Raw genomic sequence first — 20,903 nt, 5'->3', positions numbered from 1 at the left:
CTCCCATGGGTAGTGATTATCTCCTTGGATGGATGTTGTGTGATTCATACACAAGTTTTGTTTAGAGTAAAAGATATATAGGCTTTGGGGGGTCTCTTGGACCAGCCTTTCAATCCTCTAATACTAACTCTGTGCCCCTGGATATTTTACTCAACTTCTCTGGGTCTGAATTTCTTGTTCATAAAATGAACATCATAATATTTATGTTCAGGGCCCTTGTGAAAACTAAAAATGAAGCATGTGAATTGCCTAGCACAGACTAAGGATTTAATAAATGGCAGCTATTAGTAGTAAATGGTATAGATCAGTATTCATGAAGATAACTTAGTTATTTGGATTCCTCTGATCCTCAGCCTGACTGCTTGCAGTAAACTGTGAAACAAGCAACAGGAGATAACCCCCCAGGGGCTGTTGCCAAGGGTGGAGTGGCCTCTGGGTCTAGCCACTGACAATGCTTCCCAGTTAGCAATTCTCTTATCAGCCTTACTGTGAGCTGTGCTTTTTCCTTCAGTGTGATTGCTTCTAGCAAATCCTCCTACTCCTATGCATTCCTCTCCTTACTGCTTTTTCTATAACCATGGAAGAACCGGAGGCTGTAAGGGAAAAAGACAAATGGAGATTGTTCAATCAATAACTTTAATTTTACATACAATTCTAAGTAAATGGAGCCGATCTGAGGACTGAGGGTTTCTTAAGTCTTTTTTTCTGTGGGAAGAAGAGCACAGATTGCCAGACCTTATTTACCTTAACCCTGACCAATTGCTGCAATCTCTTGGGATAAGTTTTGTTTTTTGTTTTTTTTAAAATACAAATGCCTATTCCTCCTCCCCCAACCTGGAGACCTGACCCTGTTGGAGCACTCCAGGTGATTCTATCCTTGTTTGAAAATCACTAGGTTATGCCATGATTCCAGGGGGGTTGTTCTGGACAGACAGGGCTATATGACCTCTAGTTTACTTAGAGATCTTGTACCATGCTTGGGCAAGCAAACAGCTCAGACAATACAGGGATCCAATCCATAAGCTTTGGGGGAAATCTGAATGTTTTGGCTGAAATTCCCCCTGGGGAATCAGAGCCAATCATTGGAGCAAGTGCCACTCAGAACTGGGCTCAGAACCAGAATGTATTTTTTCTTTCCTTTTCCTCTTAAGCTGCCCTGTCATGATTCCAGAGATGGTTCACTTCTTTGTATTCTCCTTTTGTGGAGCTCATATCTGTTTATGATGAATTATTATTCAGTTCATGAGCTTTTATACATTTGAAATTTCACGAGTGGTTGACAGACACTTACCCAATTGGAGAAAGACTCTTGAAAACTTTATCTCCTATTTTTTCAACATCACATTTTCCCATAAGAAACAACTCCAGCAATTAGAGGTTATGACTAATACATTATCTTCATATCCTTCAGCCCATTCCCACAAGGGGACTAGGGCCACTATTCACAGTGACCTGTGAGTAATGTCTAATTAACATACTGGTTAGTGTATGGATGATTGTTTGGGTACTAATCAACTACTATTATATACTTTTAGAGAAAAAAAATCTCTGTGAGACAAAAGAATTCCAAGCATAGGCCAATGGCCCACTTCTGAACAATTCTTAGCACAAGAAAATTCCAGTAGGAAACAATTTAATTTCAAGAGTGCCTTGAAGTTTTGTCTATAAAAGAAAAACTATACAATGTCAGCAAACAATGGGGACTATAACAACAAGTTTTGTTGGAATAACTGACGGAAAAATTTTACTGGGATGTTCTGGTTTAGGTATCTTACTGTTTTCTCTCTGGTTCTATAACTGCATTTTAATTGACTTTGGTTTTGGAGAGGGCAATATGGGGATATTAAACCCACGCTGGACAGTAATAATGACCTAAATGAGAACCTTAATCCTATTAAAAGGTAGGGCTTCTTGATATATACTTTATCAAGAAGTAACTTAGGTAATAAAAAGCTAGAACTCATTGGCTACATTACTGACCCTCAAAGAATGGATCATAGGGGGAATCTTTTTTTAATTTTAAAAGTGAATATTTTGAAAGAAGTCTACCCCCAAATAGTACGAGGAAGAAATAAAATGTATTGGAGTACTTCTGCAGAAGTCAAAGAATTTTGATTGGTTTGGAAGATGGCTGCCTGGAGAGGGGTCACTGATGTCATCAAGACTTTACCACACAAGGAGCTTTCTTTCTGGTTTGGCTTTGTTTTCTAGAAGGCTACTTGAGCTACAGAGGGCTTATAAGGCATGATCTCAGGTACTGCCATATCAGTCAGGAAAAAGAACCCCATTTTTTCTAATTAGATTATGTGTCCTTCCCTTTTCCCATCTCTGTATCCAGAGGATGTGATATAATTTAATTGGCAGGTCTGGGTCACATGCCACTGAAATGGCAGGGAGATTTGTGTTGGACATACCCAATGGAAGAAGCAATTCCCAGCAGGAAGGAGTTGGGGCAAAGAAGTTTCTTTTAAAAGTCGACTTTGGAGGGAGTAAAGCTGGTTACATTTGCTATGGCAATGATGGAAAATAACTTCATTCCATTGTGACATGAACTTTGAACTTCTGAAGTAAATGGAGACCACAACATAATCTGTGATCACAAGGAATGTATTAGTATGACAAAGGGAAGTGCCATATAAAGCTCAGAATCACATCACTACTTAAAATGGCACTCTTGTAAATAACCAAAATTTAATACAGAGTTTTATTTATTTGTTAATTTCTGAGTTTTATTTATCTGTTAATTTCTGAACTGGAATGAAACAAAAGCCACTTGATTTAAGTATGGCTTTTCTGAAAAAAATGAGATGAATGTCACCATATTTCACATATACTAAAGGTGAAAAATATCTTTTCTAAATATTATTGAGAAGAAATCATATTTGGTGAATCCTTACCTTGTTCAGATTCAATCATTTTGATGAACATGGAATTCATCTTTTAGAGTTCCCAGTAGCAAAAACAAAACTAAGTGAGTCAGTTTAGCTCTCCCAAAACAACTCTGTGCCCCAGAGAAAACCAACCATGTTATTAAGCAAATAAACAAAACTAAATATATTAAGCAAGTAATACATTGAGATGAATATGATGCGCCCCTCCCCCCTCACATTTACTTAACTTTGAAACATCAGCTGGTCCACACTCCAGAGGCAGTACCTCACCTTTGAGATTTTTCTAAATTCTTTATTATTTTCTCCAAATATTTACTTAATACGAAAACACCCATCTGAGTCTGTGAAAGATAGGAAAAAGATCAAGAGTCTGTGGACTACCTGATGAAATTATGACATTTGCAACCAGGCTCTAGTCGCCAGTAGTGACTGGTCTGAACTAGAGTGGCAAGCTCAGATCCAGAGGATCTTTCATCAGGGTAGAAAGTGGTGGGCAGGTGCTGGTTTGGCAAGGAGGATGGGATTCGGGATAGGGGAAAGAGGAGTCGGGATGGAAGTGGGCGGGGAGAAACAGGAGCCCGAGTGGGGGTGCGGGAGGGGGTGGGGACCGGGCAGGTGGGGTTGGGGCGGGACGGGGGCGGAGCGCTCTGGGGGCGTGCACGCTAGCTCAGGGACACGCGCTCTGGGCCACAGCAACTAGCTCCAAGTTCCCTCCCTCGCTCACCAGCAAAGCCTGCCTGAGCCCTCCCACTCAGAGCAGAGCGAAAGGTCGCTGCAGTCGCCAGACTAACCCTCCGCGGCCGCTAGTCCGGAGCCCGCTCCGCCCGGTTGCCCCGGGGCAGCGGCGGCGGCGGCGGCGGCGGCTAGAATTCGGCGGCCCAGCAGCTCGCGCTCGGCCCGCCTTCCCTTGCGGATCCCCACTCTCCTTCCTCATCTCTCTCGGGGTCCTGGAGCCGAGCTCGGCCCGCACCTCCGGGGGCCGGTAGCGCGGCCGAGGTAAGACTGGGCCGTGGGTGACTGCTGGGGGGACTGCCGGTCGGAGTCCGGGATTCGGGTCCCGCGGCCCCCGCCGCGCGGCGACTGCGGACAATGCCGAAGCCTCCGCGGCCAGGCGGCGCGCGCGAAGTGGGTGTGCGCCCGTGTCTCCGCGCCCTGCGTGGGGCGGTCTACCCCGGCCTGGGGGCCTCCATGGTCCAGTGGACCCTGGTGTCGCTCCGGGCCGCCTGGTGAGGCGCTCCGCCCCTGCCCGTCTGGCGCCCCCTCTGCGCTGGGCTGCTCGTCCTGGGCTCCGTGAGGAGGCCGGGCACGGCGCCGGGGCCCGGCAGCGGCCGAGTGGAGTCTGGCCGCGCTGCGAAACCGAGGTGGGCTAGGAAAGCGCGCCTGCAGCTTGCTGCTGGGGGAGTGGTCCTCAGGGACGGGACCTCCCTCGACCCCCCCACCCCATGCTTGGTGGCCCATCTTCGTGCTAAATAAATACTTTCAGAGTATCGGTACGTCCTGATCCCTGGCTGGGAGTTATTTCAAGAAATGCAGATCCCGAGGCTCTGAAAGTTCATTTTTGATTACCCTTCCTGTCCCTCCCGTGGTCTCAATTGTCTCTACTTTCTTTGAAAGCATGCAGATTGGAAATTGAATTAAATGCTCCTTGGCTCACTCGTGCGCCCATAACCCAGCGGAGCACATAACTTGGCAACAAAGCCGCGTGCAGGCTATGGGAAGCCCGGGTGCCCGCCTGCCCAGCCTGGGTGCCCCCCTTTTGTTACAACAGGAGCCGCACACTGTAAATGGCAGTGACAGGTTACCCCCCCAGCCCTCCAGACTGGCTAGAGAAGAAGGAAATGAGAGATAACTTTGCTGTGTGCTTAAATTACTCTGGAAAGTGGAAAGAAAACACCTGGTGCCCGGATTTTTAACCCCTTCAGGTTGTTGTTCCGATTCACAACAAAAATGAGCAGGCTTTCTTTCCTGCCTGAAATTCAGGCGAACTCTGGGTTTTCCTCACAGCCAAGTTCCGTCCTGTGTAAAATCTGGCACACATCTGTGACAACATTGCATGGCTGGCCTTGTGAGGACTGCTAACTAGTCTGTTTTTGCAAAGAGGAATATGATAGTAGAATCAGCATTTTTGCAGTATGAGCAGTATGACTTCCATTTTCTTCATTTCCCCTGTTGGTGTGGGGAGATATTTATTTAGCGTTTCCTTCCTACTTTACTCTTAGAGTCATTCCCTAGGAAGATACCTGTGGTGATTTTTTTTTTTTTTTTTTTGTCCTCATTTTGTGACTTTGAGACCCCTGGCCATTCAAATGAGTTACCAAGCGTAGTTATTTTAACACAAAGATGTTTAGGGTGAACCGGAATTCTTTAATGATCGATCGTATCTCATTGATTTAACTTATAGGTATTGGTATTGTGATAGGTTGCATACCATAAAATCAGTCACTAAGTGAGCAGAGAGGTGATGATGTGATGCTTGTGAACCTGATAATCCGTCAAGGGCCTTCTCACAGTGTCTGGTATATAGTGCTAGTGTCAGCTTGTATTATATTTGTTTTTAAAAATCATGGTCCATTTTAGGCCCGCAGTTAATTTTAATTCAGTATTGAATTATTGTTTTGCTTAATACTGACAAGCTGCTCTGTGTATTCTTAATGCCCGGTGTGGGTTAATTTGGTGCCTCTTATGTATCCCACCATAGGGATAAGACAACAGTTCTGAACTCTGTCATATCTTGGTTCATTTCATAATGAGAATTGCTTATGCTTAAAGGATCTAATTGTCCAAGCAGAGGCCTAGACATTTGGGAAAACCTGGGGCTCTGAACCCTATCCCCAAGTCATCCTTTTTTTTCCTCTCTAGCTTTAGAATAACATTTCCAATTCCTAATTGAAAGAACAGTGTTGGTGTAAGCAGTTAGGTAACTTCCACTCTTAGAAGATGATAAAAGATAAATATGTTTACTATATAAACATCTACCATCGCATGTAATTTCTTATTTGTGCTTTAAAATCTTCAGAGCTGCATTTATATTATTGTCTAAATAGCTAAGAAAAATTAAAACTATTTACTTGCTGCTTGTCAATAACTGAGACAGTGTTTATAATTTAGATATTTTATAAGATATCTTATTTTGAGCCCTGTCCCACCACTTGACTTTGAAGTGACATCTTATTCATTTCCTAAATAACTTATTTAGCAAAACCAGTGCTTTGCATTAACTCTCAGGGTCCCGCAGAACCTAAGCTGCTGTAGGCACAGTGGTATGGCAGTAGGTGGTGCTGTGGATAATGCTGATGGCCTCCATACAGGTAAGTGGAATTGGAGGGATTAATTGAGCAATTCCATTGCTTGTCCCTGCCTTTTATTATATAGATATCATCCTACTTTTTTTTTTAAATAAAATCTTTTTTTTTTAAGTTTGCTTTTTGTATTTTCAGCTTTTTAAGATACTTCCTTGCCCCAGTTATTTCTTTCTGAAAGCTATAGTATTCTAGGTTTTAGAATAAACGTTGCTGTTAAAATTAGACAACTATACCCTTATTTTTATTTTGCCATCCTTGCTAACCTGAATTCACGCCCTGCGTGTACTTAAACTTTTAACAGAGACTAATAAATTAATTTAAGAAAACAAAACTTCCTAGGGTTATTTCCTTTCCCCCGCTCCCCTTCCTGATTTTTACCGTTTTCTTGGCTCCTGATGTGAGGCAAAGGGAATTGATGTTCAGGATGAAGACTGTGAAACTTTGCAAAGTCATGACTCATCTGAAAAAAAAAATATTAATTCTACGCAGTGCAAGACACTAAGACTAGAAAATGGATATGTACACTCAGAAAAGGGGTTTTCTAGTTAATAATAAGTTACCCTCAATGGCTGGGTCTGTCTGGGAACTGCACGTCGCTGTAGGCAGTTAGTGCATCTCTAGGCAGCTGACAATGGGTTTGTTCTCTTTAACCCACCAAAGCCTAGCAGTTACTGTTATCTGCTTAAGTGACTTGTCTGAGTCACATAGCTCAGAAGTAGCAGGGTGTATTTGTCTCCAGAGCCCAAGGATCTCTCCACCGAACCATGAGGAATAGTTTCTGCCTTGTACACTCAGCTGCTGGAAGTATCTGCTGCCTTCTTTTGGGGTTTGGCATCAACAGTGTTCTGGGTAGCATTTGTTCATCAAAGGGTCCCAAGTAGGAGAAATGAAGCTGTTTTTATTTTCAGAGGAAACCTTGAAAGATTTCAGCCTACCTTGTTTAAAGGTTGTTTGTTTTTGGAGAGCTGAAGGAAGAATGGCCTAGATTAGCTTCTTTCAACTGTGTGAAGGCCAATAAAAATGGCTTAGATGTTGAAGTCAGGCATTACCTTGTGGCTTCAGGCTTTGTTGCTCAGGTGGTCTAGGAGCAGTCACAGCTCTCCTCCACCCAGTAACTAACTTTCCCTTGGGTCAGAGAAGGTTTATTCATTAGGTTCAGTGAATAAACCATACCACTGTGCCTTAAGTACATCAGAAGGGATTATGATTAAGCCTTCCATCAAATCTCCCTTCTATATTGTCTTTTAAAATTTTTTTAATTTTATACTTTAGGCAGAGCCTAATTTAATTTTTCAAAAAATGCTGGCATTTTTTGAGTTGAAAACTTTATAGAAATACCAAAGCAGTGATATTTGAAAATCGTTAAGAAGAGCAAACAAATTGTACCCAAAATGTGTCTCCAAGAAGCTAAATGCAGCATTGATTCTGGACTTTGGGAGGGAAAGTAATGGGGTGATTTCTCTGGGCAATTTTGGAAATAGTTGTAGGAAATTTAGTTTTTCATTGTAGGTAAATGTCGTCATCCAAATGAGCGGCTGCAGATAATTAAGATAAAGGCCAAGATTCTCCACTGCTCCAGAATCATTTTTCTTCTTCTTTTTAGACAACCTGGGTTTGTTTGTGAATGACCCTTTTGTAATATAAAATTAATGAACCTGAATCATGCATATGAGGAAAAGGGACTAAGAGGGACTTTATGTTTTTAACATTTTGGAGTTTGTCTCACAAGGAGAATCACCTAAGATCCTCCATTCAGAGACATATGAGACTTGGTTTTGATTTTGATCATTATTTTCTTTAAGGAAATCTTAGTAAATGAAGCAGATTCCTTGCTTTTTCTAGACTGGTTGGTGATAAAAATAATGAACGTGAATGATTAAGCAATTTTAGATACTAAAACTGGGATTTTGAACATTGTAAATACTTTAGAGACAAGTTCAAAGGTCAATACCTAAGTAAAAGGAAGGTGAATGTCATTTGGCAGACAGACTTCTGCAAGAATTAATAGAATTATGCAGTACGTTTTACGCATCAAGCCAAGATAAATGGGCTTTGAAATTGCAGTTCCAGATAAGGACTTTGAAAGTTCATAAGCATGTGGGAATTTTTGAGTGCTTATGTTGTAACTCAAGGCATTTTTTCCCCCTCATAACCCCCTGGAAATTTGTTTCATCTTTTTTTTTTTTAAGGTGGAATTACAGATATTCTTCAAAATGATCATTCTTGCCAGTGATTTCTTTTTGTCCTATTAGCAGGAACTTAATATAAGAAAGTAATTATGCAAAAGAATGTGGTTTAGTCATTTCTTCTATTATGATGGTTATATTAAAAAGAAATTTATGAAGGGCTTATTGTGTGTCAGGTACTTTGTATAAATAGTAGCCAGGGAAGATATAGTCCTTACTTCTTTGGGGCTTTCTAGTGTAAAGTGGGAATGTAGATAATTAATTATATGAATAAATAAAATGCTAATTTAAAGCAGTAATAAGTACAAACAAGAATGGGAGCCATTTTCCCCTTTGAGCTGGGTAGTCTGGGAAGGCTTAATGGAGGACTTCAGAGCTAAGAGTGAATTAAAAAGAAGGCAACATTTGGAAGGTCTCTGGGCATAAAATGTGGCTTATGCAAAGGCCCTGTGGCAGGCAGGATCTGTTTTTGTGAGGAACAAAAGATAGCAACAAAGGAACCAGGTCAGCAGGGCCTTGCAGGCCATGGTGGAGTGGGGTGGAGATTTTTAGCTTATTCTAAATACAGTGGAAACTACTAGAAGATATGATTCAAGGAAGACCAGGCTTTAATTTACAGATTTGGAAACACTCTGTGTGTGTGGAGAACAAATCATTGGGGAATAGTGGCATCAGGGAGCCAGTTAGGAAGCTGTTGCATCGATCGGTGCCAGTTGGCCTGGAATAACGCAAAGGACATAGAAGGATCTCACTGAATGCAGGATTCTGAATTTCTCCTCACCTAACATGCCATTGCTGTTAGGTGTGTCATCAATTTCTAGACCACAGAGAATGAAAACACACTGCCCAATTAACCGTGATGCATGACCCATTGTGATATGGATCCTGATTTTAGGTAATGAAAACGAAAATTAGGTGTGTTTTGTAGTTGGTGACAGACGGCATCTTCTGGACTTGAAGCTGAGAGGTCTTGCTGATTTGTATTTTATTTCTGTTGTACTTGACTGATCACGAGTTGAATCCAGTGTTTGGAAGAACTGTAGGGAGGAAGCTCGGGTATTGTAGAATCACCTACCTGTGGATTGGAAGCTGAGGGCTTGATCATGGTCATGGGGATCCCAGGCCAAAAATGTAGTTGTAGGCCAGCAGATGGCCAAGTAGGTTCCTGAGGGACAGAGAGATATGTCCTGCAGTTGAATCTGTCTGGGTGAACAGACCAGTTCTGGGTAAAGTTGAGCAAGTTATTGAGGCTTCTGAACCTCCGTTTGATGGTTTGCAAAATGGGGACGGCTGGACTGCCTACTTTCTAGAAACGTTAGGGGCTTAAGTGAGATGATACTTGCAAAATGTGGAGCGCTCTATCCAGGTTGTTGCTGTTACCTGTTTCTGTCTCATGAGTTTCCTATGTTGTTCCATCTGTCTCATACTCTCACCATGTGGGTCACAGGATAAAAGTTATTGTTTTAGACTTGGCTGGGACTGCCAAAGCTAGAGCTCCCCTTCCCCAGCTACTACACTGTTCCCTGTTGTCCTGTCTTTTTCTCAGCCCTCATCACTAACTGAAATTGACTAATTTGTTTTTATGTTGGCAGTACCTTTCCCAAGTTGAAAGGTGCCCTGGCATGTCTGCCGCTGTATCTGCAGGGTCTCCCTGGCCAGCTGCGTTGCATGGCTGAACAGATGGTTGCTGAGTGGCATGTGATGCTGCTGCTGCTGGTTACGACGACTCTGCCTTCTAGGATCCTGAACACACCTGGAAGGCCTACTCTCACGCAGTGATCTTGTCTCAACTTTGTTTTTGAGCTATGATATGACTGACTTTCCAGTTGAGTTGTATATATCCGAGGTCTAGCAGGCAGGTTCTAAATAGGTTTTGGTTCTTTTGAGGAAGGGGTTGGAGGAGAGGAAGCGTGAGTTTCCTGGGGGTAGTAGGACATGCTTATGTATTTTGGTGTAGCTTTCCAGAAAGAAGTCACTTGCTTGGTCTTGAAGCTGAATGTTACCTGAGGCTTCGCTAATGCCTGAGATTCTGTGTACAGGTACCTAACTCATATGAAAAGCACAGGAGTACATGACAGAGAAACGCATCCTTTGTAAAAGAGCCCAATGCTTGTTAAACTGCCCTGGACACCCCAGAAGTCAGAAGGATTACGTTCTCCCAGCACTGAAATTGGGGCTTGTGTTAGCCAGCTTCTCATCACCATGACCAAGATACCTGACAAGAACAACTTAGTGGATTAAAATTTTATTTTGGCCCATAGCTTCAAAGATTTCAGCCATAGCTGCCCAACTCTGTTCCTTGGGGCCTGAGGTGATGTAGGGAGGTAAGAGGGAATGGCAGAGGAATGCTCTCAGCTCATGGCAGCCAGGAAGCAGACAGAAAAGAGCCAGGGACAACATATAGTCCCCAAGAAAATGCTCCCAGAGACCTAATTCCTCCAACCATTCCCCTAGCTATCCACATTTTCTATTCTAGTATTCCATTCAGCTCTCAGTGAATTAATCCATTAATGAGGTTTAAGCCCTCATAATCCAGTCACTTCCCAGAAAGCCTCACTTCTCAACATTGCTGCTCTGGAGATCAAGCCTTCATCATGATTCTTTGGGGACATTCCAGATCTAAAGCATAATGGGATGTAGCTAGTAGCCTGATAGACCCTCAGCTGGTGCTCTTGACTGGATTATTTCCCTGGTTTCTGCTAAGATGTTACTTATGATACTGCATCTCATTGTGATGTCTGTTTGGTGCATTGATTTTGATGCTATCTGTATTTTTCCAAAAGAAATCATGCTTATTTTAAAGAATGTTTGTGTATCGTTTTCTAGGCTTTTAATTTTTCCACAGTGTTTACTTACTTACTAGTCTTTGTGTGAATTTTAGTAAATAAAATGCAAAAAAGTTATCATTGAACTCTTACATAGGTACTCTGTAATCATAGATTATTTACTACACATGTGCAAACATATTAGTCAGTTTTGCTTCCCTGGCTGCGGGGGGTGGGGGCACAATTGACATTCTTGGTCAAAAATAGAGAGTTGGAAATTGAGCACTTGGCAGTAACAGGAAATAACATTGAATCCTGATAGCAGTTCTGTGTTTTGTCCACATAATTAGAACAGGTGAATTAGGAGGTTCACTGACTATGAATTGGGGATTTAAAAAAAAAAATCCTTTTATTCTCTCTGTTATGGTTTGGATATGAGGTGTTCCCTTCCAAAGCTCCTGTGTTAATGCAGGGATGTTTGGAGGTGACACGGTTAGATTATTAGAGCTGTAACCTAATAGTCCAACCTAATTTGAATGGACTGACAGGGTGGTAACTGTAGGCAGGTGGGATGTGGCTGGATTAGGTGGGTCGCTGGGGGATTGCTCTGGAAGGGTCATCTTTGCTATGGGCCAGTCCCCTTCCATCTCTCTGCTTCCTGACCCAGCCGTGAGTGGAGCAGCCTTCCTCCCATGTACCTGTCCACCATGATGTTCTGCTTTACCTTGGGCCAGGAGCAGTGGAGTAGGTGGACCATGGACTGAAGTCTCTGAAACCATGAGCCAAAATAAACTTTACGTCCTTTAAGATGTTCTTGTTGGATACTTTGGTCACAGAGATGCAAAGCTGACTAACCCTCTACCCCTGGCCTCTGCTCTTTCAAATGATCATTAATTGGAATGTTGTGACTTTTCCGAATCAGATGTTTTTCTTCCTAATAGATTTTCTTCTTATTCAGTGATGATGATTGAAGGGAAGAAATCATTGTGTTGGTTCTTAATAAGACAGGCCATGGGTTCTCTTCACAGTTTCTGTTGGCAGCCACATGAGCCAGATGTGCTTATTATAAAATGCGTTTACTATAATATAAATATATATAAATAATATAAAATGGGCTTATTATAAAATAAACCATTTAAACCATTTTATAATATTATGGCCAAAGTGAACTCCATCTTTAAGAGGATAGGCTGACTGAATTCCGTTCTTTAATCCAATGAAGAATTTATTTTCTTTTAGTTCTTGGTTGTATATTTATATTGTTCTTAGAAGGAGAGAGTATTACTGCTGTGTGGATATATGTATTTTTAGGTAGCTGAAGTATTCTTTTAGGTAGAGAAGATTGGGAGATTAGTTCTAAATGAATTTTTCTTAGAAGTGTTGGGAATCCCCTGCATGACACAAAACTGTGTGTGTGTGTGTGTGTGTGTGTGTGTGTGTGTCCAGAGTTTAGTATTGAGCATCACAGTGGCTACATTTTTCTAGTTGAAAGTGATTCTATCATCACAGTGTGTCATGTGTTTCAATTCATGTGGACTGATTTGCTTCTCTGATTTCTCTTACAGATATTTTTCCTTCTAGAACTTACCAGGTTGAATAATATTGGATGCAATACCCTGTTGCCATTTCCATTTGCCTTTTCCAGTATAATTTTGGTATAAAGCAGTCTACTGTTCAGAGACTGAGTTAGTGCTAAAGAAATTATATCATAGGCCCTTTTTTAGTTAAGCTTATTAACACACCACTAAATGTCTTTGAAATATGTAAGCATCTTCATCTTACTTTGGATTTTTCATTTTATCTCAGAACATTGGTATACATGCCTTGTGTTAGGACAGAACCAATGGGATTCTGTCCTAACACAATTAGAAAGGATTTATAATAAGGAGACATCTCACATGATCAAGGGAGCTGGGAACCCCCACAATCTGCTGTTGAAACCTTGGGACCCAGGATAGGCAATAGTGTAAGTTTCAGTCTAAGATCAGAAAAACAGATCTCCATTTAAGCAGTTAGGGTGGAAGAAAGAAAGAATTCAACTATCTCCTACCTTTTGGTTCTGTTTAGGCCTGCACCTGTTGGATAATGTCCACCCACACTGGAGAGGGCATCTGCTTTATTCAGCCACCAATTCCATGCTAATATCCTCTAGAAACACTCACAGCCACAGCCAGAAATAGTGTTTAACTCAAATATCTGGGCACCTCATAGCGCATTCAAATTGACACATAGCATTAAGCTATTTGCAAATCATTTATATCAGAGTACCATTTGTCTGTTTAAATGAACTGTCTCCGGGAGTATTGAGACCAGGCCCCCTTCTCCAAGTCCTGCTTCCCCATGAAACCTTTCTGGATGACTCTAGCAGCATCACGCTTGCTTTTCCATTCTTAACCAACACTTCCTTCGTCGATTCAACCTATTGCTGCCTTTGTGGCATGTTCTTGGTTTTGCTTGTGTCTCTTCTATGAGCCAGTAAGTTCATCGGGGAGGGAGACAGCCTCTGTGTCTTTCCATGACAGATTTTGTCTATAGGCAGAGGAGTAACGCCATTGATGCCTCACTCCTTCCCACTCCATGTGTCTGCAGAACGCAAGGAGATGGCCTTCATGCCATGAGCAGCTCTTTCTCTGCAAGGACTAAGTGCCCCTTTATAGTTTTTCCTCAACACAACTGTGAGTCTAAACTCATAGTGGTTACTTTGTACATGTCGCTTAATTTAGTTTTTATTCTTATTCAATCTCACATTTCAGTTGGAGGGGGGACTGCTTTGAAACTCTAAAATGTACATTTTCTGACATCGCCAGAAGGACTGTTGGACTTGGCGATAGACACTGTTTATTACCTTACGTGGTGAATATCACGAAGAAACTGTGCTGTACTTTTTTTTCAAACACACTTGGTTATTCACAACTGATTTTTCCCCATTACCTCATATAAATAGTCATAATAAAAAGATCAGATCATTATTGAAGCAGAACTTACCTAGTGCTTGAATTTCCCTGACAGTATTTCCCTGTTTCCAGCGCTTTACTGAGATTCCTTGTATTTGCATGAGGACTCCATTATCTTGTTGTTGAAATAGTTGATGGATTTGTGCTTATCAAATGAAATGGTAGCTTTGCTCTCTGAGACATTCAGCTTCAGGATGGAAGGAGCTGAGCAGTGGCGTGGATGTAAAACTTCCTTGTTTTTGTAAGAGTTCACTTTTAGATTCACTTGTTTAGGGGTCTGGGCTTTCCTGTGACCCCCCCCCCCCATATATTCCTCTTAGGGTCAGGAGTTTCAGTCTGAAATTTACTGTGGGAGCAGCTAGGTACAAGGCCCAGGGGACAGTAACATTAGTCATGGGTGGCCATGTGACCAGGTGGAGTAGCCACAGCAAAGTCAAGTAGGCGGACTATGGGTCTTCATCAAACCCTGGGGAAGAGTCTGCCTAGAAACCTGACCTCCCAAGGTGAGATTGCTGGGTCCAGGTGTACATTGAGCTAACTAATCTTGTCAAGGACATTTCACTCTTAGGACATAAACTCTGTGTTTGGTTGGACTCCCTTCCCCCACCCAGAACCAGTGCTCACATTTCAGGCAGCTGATATGGTCGTTGGTGCTGTTGCTAGACGCTGCCGCCTCTTCCAGTCAGGGAATATTTGGAGGCCTGTTCTGTGCTGGGCGCCATACTGCTATCTGGCAGGGTGACATCAAGTCTTCACTTGTCCTGCACTGCTGGGCTGCCTTCCTCTTCAACTTCAGCCATCTCTTTGGTGTCAAGCTCCTTTGGTTCTGAACCCCAGGTTGCTGGCAGGTGTAAAAGCATTGAAGTGTCCCCCCCCCCCCCCCAGTGCTTCTGACCTGTGCATCCTCTGAACTGTCTGGTTGCCTTGTAAAGAGATGGTGTTAGAGCCCTGTTAACATTGTTGAAATTGTCCGTGTGCCTTGGGAATGAGATCGCACATGATCCAGTGTTGCCTACCGCACAGGCACCGTGCAGCAATAATGGATTTAAAATGTTTTGATTACTGGGGGAAAATGAGGTTTTATAGCAATTTCTTTTCACAGTTGTTTTTTTTTTTTTTTTTTGGGTGGGAGGGGTGGGTGTCTCTCCCTACTCTCTGCTATGATCAGAATGTTGTGTCTTTCCAAAATTCATATGGTGAAACCTAATCTCAAAGATGTTATTAGGACATGGGGCCTTCGGGAGGTGATTAATGAAAGAGGCCAGAGAGAGATCCCTCCTCCCTCCACCATGTGAAGACACAGTGAGAAGGTCCCAGCTGAACACAGGAAGTGGTCCCCTTTGAGACAGCAGGTCTGAAGATGCCTAGATCTTAGACTACCAGCCTCTAAAACTGTGAGAAATAGCTTTTCTGTTGCTCAAAGCTATCCTGTTTTTTGGTGTTTCGTAATAGTGACCTGAATGGATTAAGGTACCCACTTTGGGGGAAGAATATAATAATACAAACAGAATGTTGTTAGAAAGGTCTTTCTGCAGCATTTTGATATGCAAAGTAACAATTTTTTTTTTTTCTGCCAAGGAGAGGGTAAATTCCCAAAACCAAAAATAGAAGATATAGTCACAAGCAAGACAACTTTTGTCTGTGTTCAGAGATTTGTAGTAGATTAGTTGCAGCTCCATGGTCTTATGAAGCCATGGTGTAGGAGACATGGAAAGCTTGCCTTGGAAATGAATGAATTCTTCCCCACCTCTGAGCTGGGGCTAACAGGAAGCATGCATCCTGTGAACTGGAGGCCCCCACCCTGGAGGCAGAGGTCAGGCCCATGTTCCTCAGATTTTATTTCTGCCAGCTTAGCAGCTCATCAAAACCAGAGACCCCCTTGACGTCCCCTCTTCCTCAGTTTCCCCTTTGTTTGACCCTGACACGTCTCCTGCCTGTTCCTCCCTGTATTCCTGGTTCACCCTCCACCTTGGCTTTCTTTCCTTTCTCTCTGATCTCCCTGCCTCTACTCTACCTGCTTCTAGGATGAGCTGAGGCAGCCTGTTACATTCCTCAGCTTCTCACAGCCACCCTAACCATTGTCTCCAGAACAGAGCCCTTCCAGGTCCTTTCTGGCTGTCCTGGGTGGCCCCAGCCCTCTGTCTGAAAGTCTCCCTATGTTCACACCTGCTCTTCCCTTAGTTTGAAGTACCGTTTGCTGCTTCTCTGTTTTTCCCTCCCTGGGTCACCCTAAAACCCTTTATTTGCTTCTTCTCTAGTTATTCTTCCTGACCTTCTTTGGTCTGAGTGAAAAGAACAAAAGGATCTATCACATCTTCATGATGCTCAAGTAACTTGACCACAAAGGTATAAAGTACATCTCTGCCTGGCCACTAGGCTGGGACACTCGATGGGGTTGTCAGTCCTATTTGAGTCAGCAGAGTCTGGGTGTCTGTTTCAGTCTTCCGCCTCTCCGCTGCTCTGAGAGAAGTCTGTGTCTGGAGGTAGAGGTGAATAATCATTTCTCTCAAGTACTAAAGGAGTTTGCGAATGCAGTTGACGAACCCACTGTTGATAATTCCCCGAGAGACTGTGAAGAATACTAGAGTTGCCCCAGTGAAAGTGAATGCCCTGATTGTTCAGAAAGGACCCAGAAATCCTGCAACCTGTGCTGTCCACTATGGTGGTGGCGGAGCCCTGGAAATGAGACTGGCCTGATTAGAAATGCCCTGTAAATGTAAAAACACACTGGATTTTGAACATTTAGCTTATAAAAAAGAATGTCAAATAGCTCATTTGATCATTTTTATATCAATTGCATGTTGAAATGATAATATTTTGGGTTTATTGGGTTAAAGTAAACATTTTGTTGACATTAATGTCAACTGTTTCTTCTTACTTTTCATATGGCTACAAGAACACTTGAGAACATGTATGGTTCACATGTGTGGCTTGCATTGCATTTCCTTGGGACACTTCCATTCTAACTCTGTAATTCCTTGACTCTGTTTCATCTCCTTGGCAGCATTCTGAAACATACTGCTAAGCAGATGGCTGTGTACTGGTAAAAGAGAAAGTAGTAGTAACTCAAAGCAAGAATAGTTCCAGTAAGAATAAGTCATGCCAAGCTGATTTCATATTTTTTTTCTTCTTTTCATAAGATTACTGGGCTTCAAGATCAGAACAGTTTTTTGTAGCTTTGGATTTGGATTTCTGTAGTACATCTGAAATGTTTCCTCTGATTAGCTCGAGGACAGTTTAGAGAACAGAGAGTAGTGGTTGGTAGCGTGATTGTATTCGTTGCTAGAGAAACTCAGAATATTGAGTATTGATTGTTGTGTCAGGAACAGCTTGGATGCTCCTGAGCTTCCCATGGAACTTGTTACATTTTAGTGGTGTGAAGGAATGTTAACCAGTCTCATTCCTGAGGAGGTGAAGTTTGGTCTAAAACAGGATTATGCCCTAGGAACCATACTCTGCTGAGTGGTCTGGAGTTCTCTCATTGAGCACATTTCTTGGGCAAGTGTGTGGCCAGGTACTATGTGAGGTGGTGAGAATAAAGATGAATAAGATATGGTCCTGAACCTCAAGATTTTGTCTAGGGAGAAAGAAAACCACTTATTAAACTCACACTCGTCTTTGTAGATAGCTCTGATAGAGGCGTGTGTGCGTGGGGTACGAGGCCACAAAAGGGATGTCACTGCCAGCTCTGCAGGTTTGCTGACAGGATTCCACTTGGTCCTCATTTCTAACTCTTTCCTCAAAGAATGGCTTTGTATTAATTGGTCTAAAACTAAAATCATCATCTTTAAGATTCATGTTCAACAATTATTATGTATAGCAAATTATATGAATTTTTTTTTAATTACAGGAAAGCTTGTTAATATCTGCTTTGCTTTGAAAAATTTCCAAGACAGAATCATCCCGACCATCTATTTGGGGGAATTTACTGGGCTCCAATACTGGAGTGACCTTCAAAATGTTATTTCTCCAAAGAACATTCTGACTTTGCCGACTAGGTACCTCTTTGGCCCCATCTCTATAGAAGTGAATAATTCTTTATGTTGGTCAGGTGTTTTCAACTTTAGGTAAAAGTTAGGAACCTACTGGCTGTTAATCTAAGGTCTCTTTGTTCTGGAAGATTCTTTCAAGGGTTTATGTAGCCCACAGCTTTGCTTCTGTCAACTTTGATCTTTCAAGTACTCAGTAAGTGACTCTCAGCAACCTGTGGGGGGGAACAGTTATCTCAGACCCTCTCAGAGCCCCATCCTGACTGAGCAGCCCTTACATCATGGGCTCCTCTTTAGTTAAAGGATATCCCAGAGAAGGCCACAGGACATCTCTCACTGTGTTTGATAGAGATATTATGTGGCCCCTCATGTTTTTCCCATGTAGCTGGGCTTTACTTGCCAACAAAGATTTAAATATCTATCAAAAATGTGCAAGGCAAACAATTTGTTTAAAACTATAAATAGTAAACTTCAGGCAAAGTCCAGACACAAATGTAGCAGTGATTTTTCTTCTCTGTCTTGACCTCTGAATGCTTAAATTTTCTCTGTGCCCTGAAATCTTAATTTTCTGTTTTCTTCTGATTTTACTTGCTTATTTCTCTTGAAGGTATCGCATATATTTTTGTAAAAGAAGGCAGTGCTTAAAGTAGAATTAGAAGCTTTTGTAATGTTATTTTTGGTCTCAAGTTTGGTTCTGATCAAACTCAAAGATGGTCTCTGTGTGTGTGTGTGTGTGTGTGTGTGTGCAGAAAAGAAAAACATGACCTCTCAATATTTTTTGTACCATATATATATTCAAAATTAAAAGTTTTCAGTCCTATGGAAAAGTATAATTTCTTAGCACTAAATGTTCTCTTTTGGGTAGAAAAATATAAAATGGGGACTTGGTACTGATTCTGGAGGTGAACATGGCTTGCTTTGGGCTGGTTGGGGTGAGCAGTGTGTGGCAGCTGTGGACCTGTTGGTTCCTGTGCTCATAGAGGGTTCCTGGAGGACATCTGGGATTATTCCATGTCTTTCTCAGAATAATCCTTCAGGATTGGTATTACTGATGGAGCATCCCTACTCCAAAAATCTGAAATGCTCTGAAATCTGAAACTTTTATAAATATACCCACTCAAAAAGTTTGAGATTTTTTTGGAGCATTTGAATTTTCAGTTTCCAAACTAGAGATGCTCAACTGGTAAAGTCCATGCACATATTCTAAAATCTGAAAAAGTCTCTGAAATCTGAAACACTTTTGGTCCCAAGCATTTTGGATATAGGATACGCAGTCTGTACTGTGGTCCCACAATAGTAGCAGAGACTTTGGGGCAAGGAGGTGCGATGGAGTCTTCAGGTCATTTCACAGGTGGTAGCGGACATGTGTTAGGTGGCATCTTCCCTTTCTTGGGGTCAAAGGTCTCACTCATCTGAACATGGCTTGGTGGAGTGGGCATTCTAACAGGCTCACCTTCCCAGCTGGTGCCTCCCTGTCTGAGGTGATTCTCAGAGGCCCTGACTTACATTCAGCCTGAGCTGGCCCTTCTACCATCTCTCCCTACGAGCTGGGTGGGGAGATGAGGGCCCCCAGATAGGATTTTTTAACATGTCTCCTCGGTTTAAAAGGTTGTGTTTGTAATTCGTGTTCTGTCTCTGGAATGGAGCCAGCTGGGCTTTACTTACCAATAAAGGTTTCTCACCATCAGGAACTAGATGGTAAATAATTGACACGACAGAATCTTTACCCTGAGTGGTTCATTGGTGGAATATCATTGCAAGAAATGTCAAACCAGAGTGTGAGTATGGTGAGGAAAGATTTGGAATGTGTCACGGCTGACCTTAGGCTCCTACTAGGGGCTCATGGTGCAGGGCAGGTGCTGGACTGCTCTTTCCGTGGAAGGGCTCCCAGTCTGGCACATACTGGGGCTGAATCAATAGTTGTTTTCTGTATCAAAAGGCCTTTGTAGGATAGCGGTATCAGTGAATCATGTGTGTTCACATTGCTGAGCCAAAACCCATGAGGAAAAGTGATAGGAGGTCAGATTTTGACCTCATGTAAGATTGTGGGTGTCCCAGACCAGATGGGCTGCCCTATTATAAAGGGGACTGTATTGTTACTGGTGGGCTTAAGGATCCAGTGAGGCTGTCAGTCATCTTTCTTTCCTACATGCCCAGAGTTTGGTTTGTCCTGACACCTGCCAACCTCACCTATAACCTACCTTTGCTGTTCTATTTTTAGCACCACGTTTTGTACTTACACTTTGGGTTTATTTCATCATGCCTTAGAGCCTGTGAGTCTGCTCCACGGTAGACTTAACAGAATCTATTCAGGCTCCTCTCAAGGGCACAGTGTTAGAAAATAAGGTCACTTCTCCCTTTAACACTGAAATAAACTGATAAACGCTTGTAAGCAGAACACAGGAGGAGTGCAGTCCTCACCTTCCGTTCTGGAATATCTCTTTCTGAGCTGTGAATGTGACGGGGACATGGGCCTCCTGTGAGCAGGGCTTGCCAGTGCATTAAAATCCTGACATCTGCCTGTGGAAAGAGTTATGGTTTTGCCTTCCATTCTCTCTGTCTTGGAAAAGGCCGAAGCCAAATGAGAACCGTCAGGGCTTCATTGGCATAACAGATCTGCTCTTTGTCCAGAGGCTCTTTCAGGTGACCTGCTTTAGTGGTCTTGTTGACCCATGCAGAACACTTGGGTTTCCTTAGCTTCTGGGGTCTCCTGTCATGCATGAGGTTGGTGGAACATCCAAGGGTGCTCCCTGGTGATGCTCAGGCACAGGTCACTTTGGGAACCTTGAACCGTGTACTTTGCACACTGTAGCTCA

The 20,903-nt window shown here is 42.5% G+C and overlaps 1 protein-coding gene across 4 annotated transcripts in view; it reads left to right on the top strand.

Annotated features, from left to right (window-relative positions):
* Positions 1 to 3,661: 3,661 nt before the first annotated feature.
* Fam110b (family with sequence similarity 110 member B) overlaps positions 3,662 to 20,903 on the top strand; it is a 150,618-nt gene continuing 133,376 nt past the window's right edge. For all 4 annotated transcript variants that reach the window (XM_071602350.1, XM_071602351.1, XM_027932920.2 and 1 more), the window contains exon 1: positions 3,662 to 3,887. The gene's annotated coding sequence lies outside the window, so the exon portion shown is untranslated. The remainder of the gene's footprint in view (positions 3,888 to 20,903) is intronic.

Source organism: Marmota flaviventris, chromosome 15 (assembly GCF_047511675.1).
Source record: "Marmota flaviventris isolate mMarFla1 chromosome 15, mMarFla1.hap1, whole genome shotgun sequence".
NCBI classification, from domain to species: Eukaryota; Metazoa; Chordata; class Mammalia; order Rodentia; family Sciuridae; genus Marmota; species Marmota flaviventris.
Note: the sequence above shows the minus strand (reverse complement) of the source record. Positions and strands in the feature narration are given on the sequence as shown.